The sequence below is a fragment of the Orcinus orca genome, chromosome 19 (genome assembly GCF_937001465.1).
Source record: "Orcinus orca chromosome 19, mOrcOrc1.1, whole genome shotgun sequence".
NCBI lineage: Eukaryota > Metazoa > Chordata > Mammalia > Artiodactyla > Delphinidae > Orcinus > Orcinus orca.
In genome coordinates this window covers 44131196-44144723 of record NC_064577.1, presented here as the reverse complement: position 1 = coordinate 44144723, position 13528 = coordinate 44131196, and the positions used below count along the sequence as shown (strand labels likewise).

Sequence of the window (13528 nt, the reverse complement as noted above, 5' to 3'; positions counted from 1 at the left end):
CTTTCTAAACAGATTCTAAGTCTGTAATACGCACCTAAATATGAAAGGTGTTCTGACAGAAATTCCCCATGAAGTAATTATTTAATGATCCTGTAAGTACTCTCGGGAAAACTAGATTTAAAGTGTAATTTTTGCAGTGTTTTTTCCAAGTATTTAAAAAATATTTATCTTTTCTTTATTACTGCTTATTGTTTTTATTTTAATATTTTTTAATTAGCAGAAGTCATTAAGGCACATTTATAAATAATTATAACTATGACTTTTAAAATCAGATTTTGAATTAGCCAGAAAAAACAAAGTGACATTTTTTACAAATATTAGCACATCAGAGAAGTTATTGATGTCAGTGTCTAAATAAGTGACCAATAACAACATTAAGAAATGGGTGATCATGGTAAATGCACCAAGGGGCTGATTTTAGAATGTTTTAATTTTATTCCTGTTGGTTTTGTTTTTGAATAGTCCAGCTAATGATTTTCATTAGTGTATTTGTAATTTATGTGATTTTAGTAGGTTCTACCAAGGTTAAAGAATTTAAGGAAATAAACCCTTATCTGATATAAGATAGCTAATGATGTATATTAAATACTTGCCCTATTGCCGTGTGAAATGGATCTCAAAAGCTAACAACAGCTTTCTGAGGGAGCACAAATCTCTATATAAATATCCAAATGTAGCAAGATGTTGCAAATTTTTAAAGATATGCCATAAAAATAGATTAACACTAGTATGCAGTCCTGTTCAACTGAATTACAAAGGGATATCATGGGATTGCCAGTGACATTCCCATAAATAAAAAATCAATTCTTAATGATGAGGCAGACTTGTTTTTAGCACATTACCCAGGTTAAATGGGAGCACACAAAGACATCAACTCCTATAAGACTAGTGGAATCATTGTATATTAATATGATTTAGGGAGCTACACACCTCGATGGAATAATTGTTATTATATCTATAGAGCCAGATGGCACTTGGTGTAAACAGCCATTGAGCACCTCAAACACAAGTGTGGCAGGTGATCTTTAAGGTGAGCCTGCATCCTGCTCACTCATCTTATCATTGGAATCTGCGTTGCTGTTTGCAAAATGGCTTGATTGCCAGTATACAAATTTTTCAGAGTGGTCCTCTTGTTCAGTAGGAATGTAGGATATAGAATTTCCTTAGCAGAATAGAAGAAGCAGAATAGCTAAGGCAGCTACCTGGATTTGTGCAGTTAGTACTACATTTTTTACAAGAAAGAGGACAGAGGGAGTCACTTTTTTCCCCAGCAACAGTGGCAAAATAAATGGTACTTTCAGAAATATTTTAAAATGAATTCACAAATCCATTTTTTTGTGAAGTAGGCTCTAGTAATTGCTGGTATCAAAATAACCCTATGAAGGAGGCCAAAAGTTATTAAAATGTGTTTCCAAAGTAAGAGAAATCCAAGTTCAGAGAGGAAGTATCTTTAATTTCTTGTTTAAAAAAAAAAAGTCTTTGTTTTGAAGATTTAAATTGACTTCTCCTAATTCTAAGTATCCAATTGGAGAAAACTCATTAATTTTTTCAACAGATACTAATTGGGCACTTACTATGTGCTAGTACTGTTCTAGATGTTAGGGATTCATCAGTGTAAAAACCACACTCTCACAGAGTTTACATTCCTCCAGGGGGAGGGGAGCAATAAATGGTATGATATGATATAAGATATGAGAGAAATGAAATAGGGAAGGGAGACTGTGCTCAGAGAGTATAAGAGTGTAAGATTTTCCTTCTTCCCTTTAAAAACATAAAAGAGACCATCTAATAATAATAAAAGAGGCTGGGAAAATTCTTGTTTATCTTCTAATTTCATCGATCTTATGAAATTTCTAGTGGCTTGTCTGATAACATACCTGCTGTTATAGCCTCAGCTCAGTGGCCAGAGTTAAATAGTTGGAATGAATTCAGGGTCAGCTTAGAGTTTTTGGCTTAAATTTAATTTAATAATGTTATAAATACATAAATTTTTATGGTTTGGTTTCTTTCCTTTGATAGTAACATTAAAAAGCATATCATCTTTAATTATAAATAATTCCTAAATTTCTCCCTTGCTTTACTTTACATAATCCAGGTTTTCTGGTTTCTAAATATAAAGGACATAAAAAGATATGATAAAGATCCCTAGCTTCATATAGGGATCTTTATCATAGTAGATTTAGTGGATTTAGATTTCCAAATATATAAAACGGATGTTCCAAGTGTCTAAAACATAGGATGTTCCTTGAAATGTCAGAATCTCATAAATTAACCCTTCTGTTCCCTAGTGACAAAATTCATCTTAATCCATAGAATATATCCCCCACCCCACTCCATGGTGCTATTGACTAATTAATTCCTAGATTTAAAACTAATGTTCAGTTCTTCACCAGAAGTAGTTTATCATATAACTGCAGCTACTCTTTAGATGAAACAGTATATGCTGTGAAATATTCCTTTAGTTTAGGAGAAAAGGTAAAATTCACTTTGTAATAAGGTATAGTCTTCATTCATGTTTTTTTTTGGTTAAATACTAAAAATCAAAAAGCACATGTGCTAAAAATAAAAATAAAAGTTAAAAAAAAGTACATGTGCTTATCACTGCATAGAAAAAAATACTGAAAGGATGTGTTTCAAGTATTAATAATGGCTACAGTTTACAATATAACATCAGGGGTAATATTTACTCTTTTATTTGCACGTTTCTATATTTAATTTTTTTTCTACAGTGACCTTGTATTCCTTTTATAATCAAGAAAAAACTCATTTTTTTGAAAGCTAAAGGAGCCTAAAAACTGATATATTTACTTAACACAAAACCTCATAGCTGGTAAGTGTATGCTGATCAGTTCTGCAAGTAATAGAAAGTAGTAAGAATCAGCAAGCATCAAGATTGAGATAATACCATGAAATTACTAATTTTACCGATTTCTATTTCATTGTACTGCTTGAAAAGTGCCATGCAAAATTTGACCAATTTATCCTTTTTTTAAAATTTCTAAGACATCAAACTTCTTTTTTAAAAGAACAGTAGGCTGGGACATTTCTATAGCAACATGCCAGATATACCAAATTTCATCAGGAAGCATGTTTTTAATTTCAGCCCTTTGAATGTGGTGCTGCTCATAAGGATGAGTATTTATAAATGTATAATAAAAGTAAAGAGGCTTGGAAACTTCATTTCTTTTAACAGTCAACAATATTTAGCCTATCAGAATGCTTAAATGGATAAACATTCCTACTGTTTTAATTTTGAATACAGATTGTTTCATGCTGATGGAAAGTATTGTTAATTTTAATAAAATTAACTTTATACTGTTATTTCACCACTTTATAATAATTTTACATGGCGCCCTGGGGATGCCTCTGTTTTACATTATCAGGTGTCACATTTGCCATTTGGTTTGTATAGCGGCGTTCAGCTTCACTTCTCTATTCAATTGCCTGAAGCCACACTATTCACGTTATATTACAAGTAGCTATATCACTATACACTGCACAAGTTTATATACTTTTATTTTATATGTATATATCATTTTTGTATTTTCTTAAAATCACTGTTTTGTGCTATTTCCCAGCATTCCTGTTCCTTGCCTTTAGGTAGACACAGTTATGATAACAAGTTGGCTAAGACACCTTAGCAATCTCCCTCAAGTACTAACATGTTTCAATTTATTTTCAATCTGGAAGTCAGCCACAATTTTGATACAGTCTTAGCGAGTGCTTCATTGTTTTTGATAAGAGATCTATATAGCTTGATAAATCTATAAAATATAACTTTTTACATAGAGTATTTTAAAATAAGGGGAGGGCTTCCTTGGTGGCGCAGTGGTTGAGAGTCCGCCTGCCGATGCAGGGGACACGGGTTCGTGCCCCGGTCCGGGAAGATCCCACATGCCTCGGAGAGGCTGGGCCCGTGAGCCATGGTTGCTGAGCCTGCGCGTCCGGAGCCTGTGCTCCGCAACGGGAGAGGCCACAACAGTGAGAGGCCCGCGTACCGCAAAAAAAAATAATAATAAAAATAAAAATAAGGGGAAATCATTGATGACTTTCATAACTCACCCTATGTTGGACAGATCACTCAGAGATAATTAATCAGAACATGTCTCCATTAAATGTTACCACCGGGCTTAAACTCTCCCAGGAATTCATAGAAATCAGACAGACTTGCAAATAATCTGTAAGAGAATTGAGTATTTGTCAAATTAAATACCACTGTTACTAAATGCACAGTAATTACATACATAGTAATTAAATTAAAGATATACCAGTTCCTCTTGCATAAGTCTATGTTTTTACTTTTTTTAATATAAATTTACAGCATAGCTTTGAGTTTTGTCTAATTTGAATTGTTCTCTTACCTGTTTTTATCATGCTGCTATTTAAGGTGTAAGAGTGTGCTAAAACATTTTGGTTAGCTGTGTCAAATATTTATTGTGGACAATTCAGAATATGCATTTTAAAATAAACTTTCTTTTCCACTTGAGTCTGTGTATATATGTTGATAAGCAAGCTGGTCTGTTGCCTGAGACCTAATGTGCAGCTGGCTGTTATTTGATTGATAGGTTAATGATCCCTATAATCTGAGGAGCATTTAACTAACTGATAACAAATAGACTAATCAAGTTAAACATGCTTTAGTAATTCATAGTTTAAAAATATATAAAATGAGTACTGAGGAGTTTCTATAAAAGTGTGCTATATATTGGTATTTTTGTTTTTCAGAAACTGCTCCCTTTTTTCTTCTCTTACCAAAACTTTCTGTGGCTAGTAGGAACTGTGTCTGTGCTTTGAATTATACCATTATCCCATGTTACTAGCAATCATGTATCACTTCCCTTCACACCTTCAAGTTTAATATCTTGTGTACACTCTTTTAGTTAGAATCTTGGAACGAAATATTATATAATAGTCTTACTTTTGTTTCTTCTCAATAAATGTAACTACCCTGCCATTCTCTTAAACTCTAAGTTGCTTATTGGATATATTTTTCATTTTCTGTTATTGTGAAATTTGTAGGTTTGGGGGATGTTGCTGACTACAGGTAATGGAAATGTGGAACCAGGTGGTAAGAGACTGTTCTAGTTGTGGCACTGGTACAATTTACCAAGTGACTTTCATGAAGTAATTAAAATTATCTAGCTAGTTAAAAGGAGCTATATGAAGAGGAATTATAAGGGGAGGGGGAATTATTAGGGTGATTTCAAGCCAAAAAGAATCCTTGCTCTTGAGGAAGTGTCAAGTGTACGTGTTTGTTATGGGGATATTGTAGATGTTGGTTGTAAATACTGTGTGCCTATTAAATGCTTATGTAGCTTTGGTCCACTTGGTGATTCCTAGTTAGCTGTTTGCCTCTGGGCCAAATTCATAGACTTTATCTTTGCTTTTCTACTTCAGATATTTAGAGATCCTACATGTGCCATTTGAAAAGTCATATTAATGCCATTGCAATGGCAATATTGCAGAGAACTTTCTTATAAAAATTTAGCAGGACATGGAGAGAATTTGGGCATAAAACTAGTTTGCATAATCTCCATTTTGAGCCAGAATTGGAGGCAAGTGACCTACAATGTGCACAGCAATTTAATGGCTATTAATATGTTTCTGGAGTTTTAGAAGAAAGTTTATTGGATAAAGATTTTATGAAGTCTCTGAATGTAGGAAATTTGAATCATATTTATAAATATTTTACCTGCCTTGAATAGATGATTAGCTTTGTCCAATAACAATTTCAGAGTAGCTAATGTGGCAATATAAATATGAATGTTTAGAGGAGCATTTTTTCTTTATGTAGTAAATACGTGATTAGAAATGATTTCTTTTACAGAGGGCTTTATATGGCACATTGCTTTATAAAAGAAACGAAGTTAAGTCTGAAGAATTACATAATGACATCTTCTGGGAATATGTGGTTTAGGTATAATTATAAAAGTGAAGGAGTTTAATTTATACTTGCATAATACCTTTCATTGTAGGTTATGAAAATAAGTCTTGTTATGTACTCCAGGCTTCACATTTCTTATATGCCTCCCTATATAATTGAAACAACTTCCCTACTATGGTCTAACAATAGTCCCCGACTCAAAAATACCTAAAATTTAGCATCATGCAGCCAATCCTCTCTATAAGGTAATGTGAGTGATGTCTCTTTTGTCTTTTTCTTGATTAATTCCTCATTTATATATTGTCTCCTTCCACCAAGCATTTGAGGTAGCCTTCCCAACCTTTTTGAAGACTTTTACCCAAGCTAAGTAACTACTAATTACCAAAAATTAAAATTGCAAGCATTTGTTGAGAGCCCTGTACATGCTAGGCATTATACTGGCTGATTTCCATATAATATGTCATTTTAACTCTTACAGTAATTCTGTAAACTAGGTATTACCAACCCTATTTTACAGATGGGGAAACTAAGACTCAGAAAGTTTAAGTAATTTTCCCAAGACCATATTACTCAGCTGTGGCAAAGCAAGAATATTAATTTATATTTGACTCCCAAAGTAGATGTCTGAGAAAATGGACAGAGTAAGGAACAACATTTAGAATTTCTGTCTCCTATTCTCACTATAAATTTGCTCTTAATGGCCTTTATCATTTCTTTTTAAACATCTTTATTGGAGTATAATTGCTTTACAATGGTGTGTTAGTTTCTGCTTTACAACAAAGTGAATCAGATATACATGTACATATATCCCCATCTCTTCCCTCTTGCATCTCCCTCCCTCCCACCCTCCCTATCCCACCCCTCTAGGTGGTCGGTCACAAAGCACCGAGCTGATCTCCCTGTGCTATGCAGCTGCTTCCCACTAGCTATATCTATTTTACATTTGGTAGTGTATATGTACATGCCACTCTCTCACTTTGTCCCCGCTTACCCTTCCCCCTCCCTGTGTCCTCAACTCCATTCTCTAGTAGGTCTGAGTCTTTATTCCCATCCTGGCCCTAGGTTCTTCATGACCTTTTTTTTTTTTTAGATTGCATATATATGTGTTAGCATATGGTATTTGTTTTTCTTTTTCTGACTTACTTCACTCTGTATGACAGACTCTAGGTCCATCCACCTCACTACAAATAACTCAGTTTCGTTTCTTTTTATGGGTGAGTAATATTCCATTGTATTTATATGTGCCACATCTTCTTTATCCATTCATCTGTTGATGGACACTTAGGTTGCTTCCATGTCCTGGCTATTGTAAATAGAGCTGCAATGAACATTGTGGTACATGACTCTTTTTGCTTTTATCATTTCTGATGGAGAAAAAGATGAATGATAAAAACACAGCATTTGTTTAGGTCCAAAGGATCAAAAGGGCTCATGGGAAATACTGACATATGGGCTCCCTTTTTCTCTCTAGACCCAGCATGACTAGCAAAAGGAGTTGGCATTGTATAAAGGAGAATGGGTCTTTAATGTAGTCCCACTTACTGATTTTTGCTTCTGTTGCTTGTGCTTTCGGTGTCATATCCAAAAAAAATTATTGCCAAGCCCAATGTCAAGGAGCCTTTTCCCTATGTTTTATTCCCTATGGGTTTTGTTTTTTTTTTTAAGGAATTCCTTTATTTATTTATTTATTTATTTTTGGCTGTGTTGGGTGTTTGTTTCCGTGCAAGGGCTTTCTCTAGTGGCGGTGAGTGGGGGCCACTCTTCATCGCGGTGCGCGGGGCTCTCACTGTCGCGGCCTCTCTTGTTGCAGAGCACAGGCTCCAGACGCGCAGGCTCAGTAGTTGTGGCTCACGGCCCTAGTTGCTCCGCGGCATGTGGGATCTTCCCAGACCAGGGCTCGAACCCATGTCCCCTGCATTGGCAGGCAGATTCTCAACCACTGCGCCACCAGGGAAGCCCTATTCCGTATGTTTTATCTTTAATTTATTTAGAGTTAATCAGTTATACATCTGATAAAGTGTTAACATCCAAAATATATGAAGAATTCATACAACTCAATAACAACAACAACAAAAACCAATTCAATTTAAAAATGAGCAGAGGAACTGAACAGACATTTTTCCAAAACAGACATACAAATGACCAACAAGTACATGAAAAGATGCTCAACATCACTGATCATCAGGGAAATACAAATCAAAACCACAGTGAGATATTACCTCACACCTATTAGAATGGCTATTGTTAAAAAAGACAACAAATAACAAGTGTTGGCAAGGATGTGGAGAAAGGGGAACCCTGGTGCATTGTTGATAGGAATGTAAATTAGTACAGACACTATGGAAAACAGTACAGAGGTTTTTCAAAAACTTAAAAATAGATCTACCATGTGATCCAGCAATCCCACTTCTGGGTATATATTCAAAAGAAATGAAAAAAGTATCACGAAGAGGTGTCTGTACTCTCATGTTTATTGCATCATTATCCACAATAGCCAAGATATGGAAATAACCTAAGTGTCTGTCAGTGGATAAATGGATAAAAGATGTGAGATAGATATAGATATAGGTATATGAAATGAGGGCATTATGCTAAATGAAATAGGTCAGACAGAGGAAGACTTATTATATATAAGTATATAATAACATGTGGAATCTGAAGATGTTGGATTCATAGAAATAGGGACTGGTGGGTGGGGTGGAATGGAGCAATGTTGGTCAAAGGATACAAAATTCCAGTTAGAAGATGAGTAAGTTCTGAGTATCTAATGCACAGCATTGTGATTATAATTAATGATACTGTATTATATACTTGAAAGTTGCTAAGAGTAGATTTTAAGTGTTCTTACAACAAAAAAGGACATGGTAATTATGCGATGTGATGGAGATGTTAGCAAAAATTATCTATAGTGGTAATCATTTTGCAATATATAAGTGTGTGAAATCTACACATTGTATACCTTAAGCTTACACAGTGTTACATGTCAATTATTTCTCAATAAATCTGGAAGGGAAAAAAAGGACAGTAGGTGGAAATAAGCTTTATGTTCCTCTCCTAGAATCACCTCTCCCATCTTATTCACTGCTCACTCAGAAATGGCTTGAATATTTTGCTAAATGCTTCTTTTCCCATCCCTAGTAACATTTTGAAATTGAGCAAATACTCCAAAAGAATATTTAGAGATGGCTGTGAAGGTTTGGAGAGTTTAGAGAGTGAGAGTATACCAAAAGCATTAAAAAAAATGGCCTTCTCTCTGAGTCATAAGAGGCCTCAGACTTACTATGAGAGAACTCTCCATTTAATTGCTTTGTAGGCTAATCCACACCTCCATGTCTTTCAATATGACTTCCATAAATCTCAGGCAACTAAGAATTTCAGTGTGCACTGCCTGGCATCTGATGCTGAAAACTACTAATCTGGTAACTTGATCAGAGTTTAATGACTACGGTGGGAGATTTTTGTTGAATTTTGTGAACAAAACCCAAATGCTGTTCAGTCTTATCATGTATGTCTGTGCCAAATCCTTTGGCAGTCCATGAAAGCCAGGTCCTCCCAGATTTGGCTAAAGTCCAGTTTTCCTTAAGATTTCCAAGCTTCCAGGACTGCTAAAATATATACAGGTTGGCATAGATATCATGTCCTCTAGTGTAAGACGAGAGTGAAATCGTCACAGATTATCTGAATCCTTGAGTTACTCATAGAAAAGGGACCTATCTAATATAAGTGTATTTTTTCCCACAGTGTGCCAGTTGTGCTTTTCAGAAATTATTTCTGAACATGGTGATAGAATACATCTGAACACAGAAGTCACCTGTGTATTCACATCCAAGCCTGCTTCACAGATCACCACCCCCAGAATTAGCAGAGCTCACTGTGGGCCCCTGTGCCTCTGAGTACACTGAAAGGAATGCCGTTTCATAAATAACCTATGCTAAGGTGGCAAACAATTTTACCTGCATGTTCTGACAACTACCCATCAGTGATCTGCTTCAGTGTTTCAAACTCACCATAAAATTTCTCTTTGACGTAGAATGTCTTGAAAGAAACTGACCTCCTCAAATTATTCCTTATCTTTATTAGCAGTTCTATTCATGACCTACTTTAAAAAAATTATTATGAAGAATCTCCTAATTAAAATCAGAACAACTACAAATGCTTGCCATAAATGATGTTGGATTGGCCAGTTAACAGGTTGGTAGCTCCCGCTAGGAGAAGGGACCATGTTGGTTTTAGTTAAGGAGAAGCAGGGAGCAGGGAAGGAGTAATAGGAACGTATAGGGATGTAAAAGGGAGGGAGCAGCTGGTTTTCCTGTGAAATGAGTTTAAGCTGGGAAAACAATTTCAAAGTTATATCCAAAGTTATATTATATATTCAGCATAAAAAGACTAGGCAAGGAATAGCATAAAAACAGACTGAATAATGGTGTTCAAAGGATGATGATGGGAGTCTGGGGCATTCATCAGGGAGTTCCATGTGGGACAGGGAGGAAGTGGAGTCTAGTCTGAGAGAAGGAGGCTAGCTGGAGTCCCCCTTCTGCCCTGGGGGAACCAACTAGGTACAAGAAGCCCAGACAGAGGGTCAGTGAGGCAGCCTGAGAGCACATTGTCCTGACACCTGAGTTACTTCCCCACCCCAGGGAAATGGAAGGGAGCAGCAGCTGGTAGCCAGCCCTCACTTGTAACTGTGGATGAGTTCTCAGGTACCAGTGAGACCCCGCCCTTGCCTGATCCCAGATTTCAGTAATCACCAGTCAGCCAAGTCAACAAACATTTGATCTCCTCTGTGTGGGTCTTTTTGGTGCAAGCCTGCTGCATCTGTAGATGGCAGGGGTTATTATAAGCAACTGGAGTCAAGCTGAGTTTGAAAGGGTTAAAAACTTACCCAGGTCACAGACTGAGGGAGTCGAGCTGAGATTTCAACCCAAGAAGTCTGACTCCAGAGCTAATCTGGCTTTAACCACTATGTTATGAGGTCTTAATCACATGCACTTAAATTTTAGATACAATTTTAAACAGATCTTCCCGTAGGAAACTTTCTCCTGTTCTCTTAGTCCACGCCAATCACTTTTCTCTGTATTCTCTCATCAGTTACGTATTTTCTCTAAAGACTCTAAGCTCTTTATTTTCCACTGTTGTTAATGCTGCCTTAGAGCTCTTCTCAAGTTGTTTAAGACATGTGATTGTTTTGATGACCCTGACAAAACTGTGAGCTCCAAAATGGCCTCAGCTGTGTTTCTTGCCATAGTCCTCTTATTTACGGGAGCTACAAACTGGGCAGCACGTCAACCCACCAGCTCTTAAGTTCCGGTTTAGTCACCTTGCCAAGGAAGACTTACCCTGCAAGGCCCTCAGACCGAGGATCCCAAATATTTGATGGCTTGGATAACTTATATTTCATGATTAACAAGGGAATTTGGTGTGGCAGGGGGAAACTCATTTGCTCTTGAACATCCCACAGGAGGCTCAGAGCAGGAGTCTCTTGACATTGTAATTATGTACATTTTAGAAATAGCCAATGTGTCTGAGCCAAAGCTTTACTGGTATTTCTGTATTTAGATAATTATTAGACCATATTCTGGCCCAAATAGGAACTTGACTCTCCCAAACTAAAAATTAACTAAAAATTTCATTCTTTTATGGCTATTTCAGGGATCTTAAAGTACTTGCTCTTTTTTAGCCAAATTAAGAAAATAATTACAAGGAATTACAAAACGCTAAGGGTAGATGGTGTTTTATAGTTATTGTCCCTCAAATGGGTGGATTTGCACACAGCAGAGGAGCACAAAAATTATGCAGTCTTTCTTATAGAAAAATAAAAGCAGTTTCTTGGTGTAGACAGTGACACTTGTTTTGTAATGTGTTTGCATTGTGGGGAGCTGGTGAAGGATATATAGGAACTCTACCATATTAGCCACTTTTCTGAAAATCTAAAATTATATTAAAGTTTTAAAAAAAAAAGCCATTAATTTGGGTGGAAGTGAGGGGTGAATGGGGAATAGAGGAAATAGGATTGGCCATGAGTTGATAATTGTTGAAGCTACAATAATTGGTAATAGGTGCAAGAGGTTTATTATACCATTTTTCTCTACATTTGTACATTTTTGAAATTTTTTATAATACTTTTTTAATCTAATGAAAGACATAAAAAGAAAACTTATGCACAGTTTGACTTTGGGCAAACATAAGAATTTTCTAAATGATTTTGTTAGCTGAGACAAACTCGTATTATCATTGGATACCAGGGATTTTTTGCCATTCTTATAGTTTGGTGCACAAAGAATCAAGTATATGCTAATGTAATTTTTAAAATTCTAGAATATAGATTCTTAGTTATATTTAGCTACTATTATTCAGGTTTTCTTTATTACTACAATGCTAAAAATATATAGCTAAGATGAACTAGAAATTTTTAAAAGTTGTCTTACATGTCCATAGACTAGTGGATAGTAATATTCATTTTATAAGTCTGTTTTTGGTTTTTGTTTTTCTAAATTAAAAAAGTCACACCACTGGCAGATTTTTTTTTTTTTTCGGTACGTGGGCCTCTCACTGTTGTGGCCTCTCCCGTTGCGGAGCACAGGCTCCGGACGCGCAGGCTCAGCAGCCATGGCTCACGGGCCTAGCCGCTCCGCGGCATGTGGGATCTTCCCGGACCGGGGCATGAACCTGTGCTCCCTGCATCGGCAGGTGGACTCTCAACCACTGCACCACCAGGGAAATCCCTGGCAGATATTTTTGCATTGTTTTTATAGTAAATGTATGCTATTACAAAGATAGTAAATAACCAGATCAATACTTATGAGTAAGAGAGGTTTTAAGTGCCATGTTAGAATTTAAGCCATGGACCACTAGATGGTGGCCACAGTGTTATTTTCTTATTTTCTAAATCTTCCCTTTCAAGATATCTGAATTAGAGAATTTCCTTACAACTAAATTCCTTAATTAGTTTGGAATTACAAAGGGCTTTCTTTAAAGCACAATTTGAAGTCATACTTCTTCTGCCCACCAGCCTAAATGATATGGGCAGGCAGCCTCTACTTGGTGAGCATCACAGGAACCGGGAGCAGTCAGGAACGTGAGAAAGGGGTACCGTGATGCTGGCAAAGAGCTTCATGGTTCCTGATTGGGCACCGGGGGAGTGGAGTGCTTAAAAACTCGGGCTGTGAATCTAGAATGACTGGCCTGAACACAGATTCTGTCTTGAGTATCTATAGCAGCTTTATTCATAATATCCCCAAACTGAAAACAACTCAAGTATCCATCAACTGGTGAATAAACAAACTTTGGTATATCCATATAATGGAATACTATTTGGCAACAAAAAGTCATAAGCTACTGATACATATAACAACATGGTGGATCTCAAAGGTTTTATGCTAATTGAAGGAAGCCAGACATAAAAGATTAGATACCATACAATTTCGTCTATAGAACATTGTTAAAAAGTAAAAACTATAGATAGAAAAAAAAGATCAATTGTTGCCAGGGCCAGGGATAGAGGGAGTATATTACTGCAAATGGGCACAAGGAAACTTTTTGGAGTGATAGAAATATTCTGTATCTTGATTTGGTAATGATTATGTATATAATATAGATATTATATATTATATTTTTTCTTTTTTTTTTTGGTTGCATTGGGTCTTT

General features: G+C 36.0%; 1 protein-coding gene across 1 annotated transcript in view; it reads left to right on the top strand.

Annotated features, from left to right (window-relative positions):
* The window catches only part of SKAP1 (src kinase associated phosphoprotein 1), a 283028-nt gene that overhangs the window by 138628 nt on the left and 130872 nt on the right, over positions 1–13528 (top strand). The window lies entirely within an intron of this gene.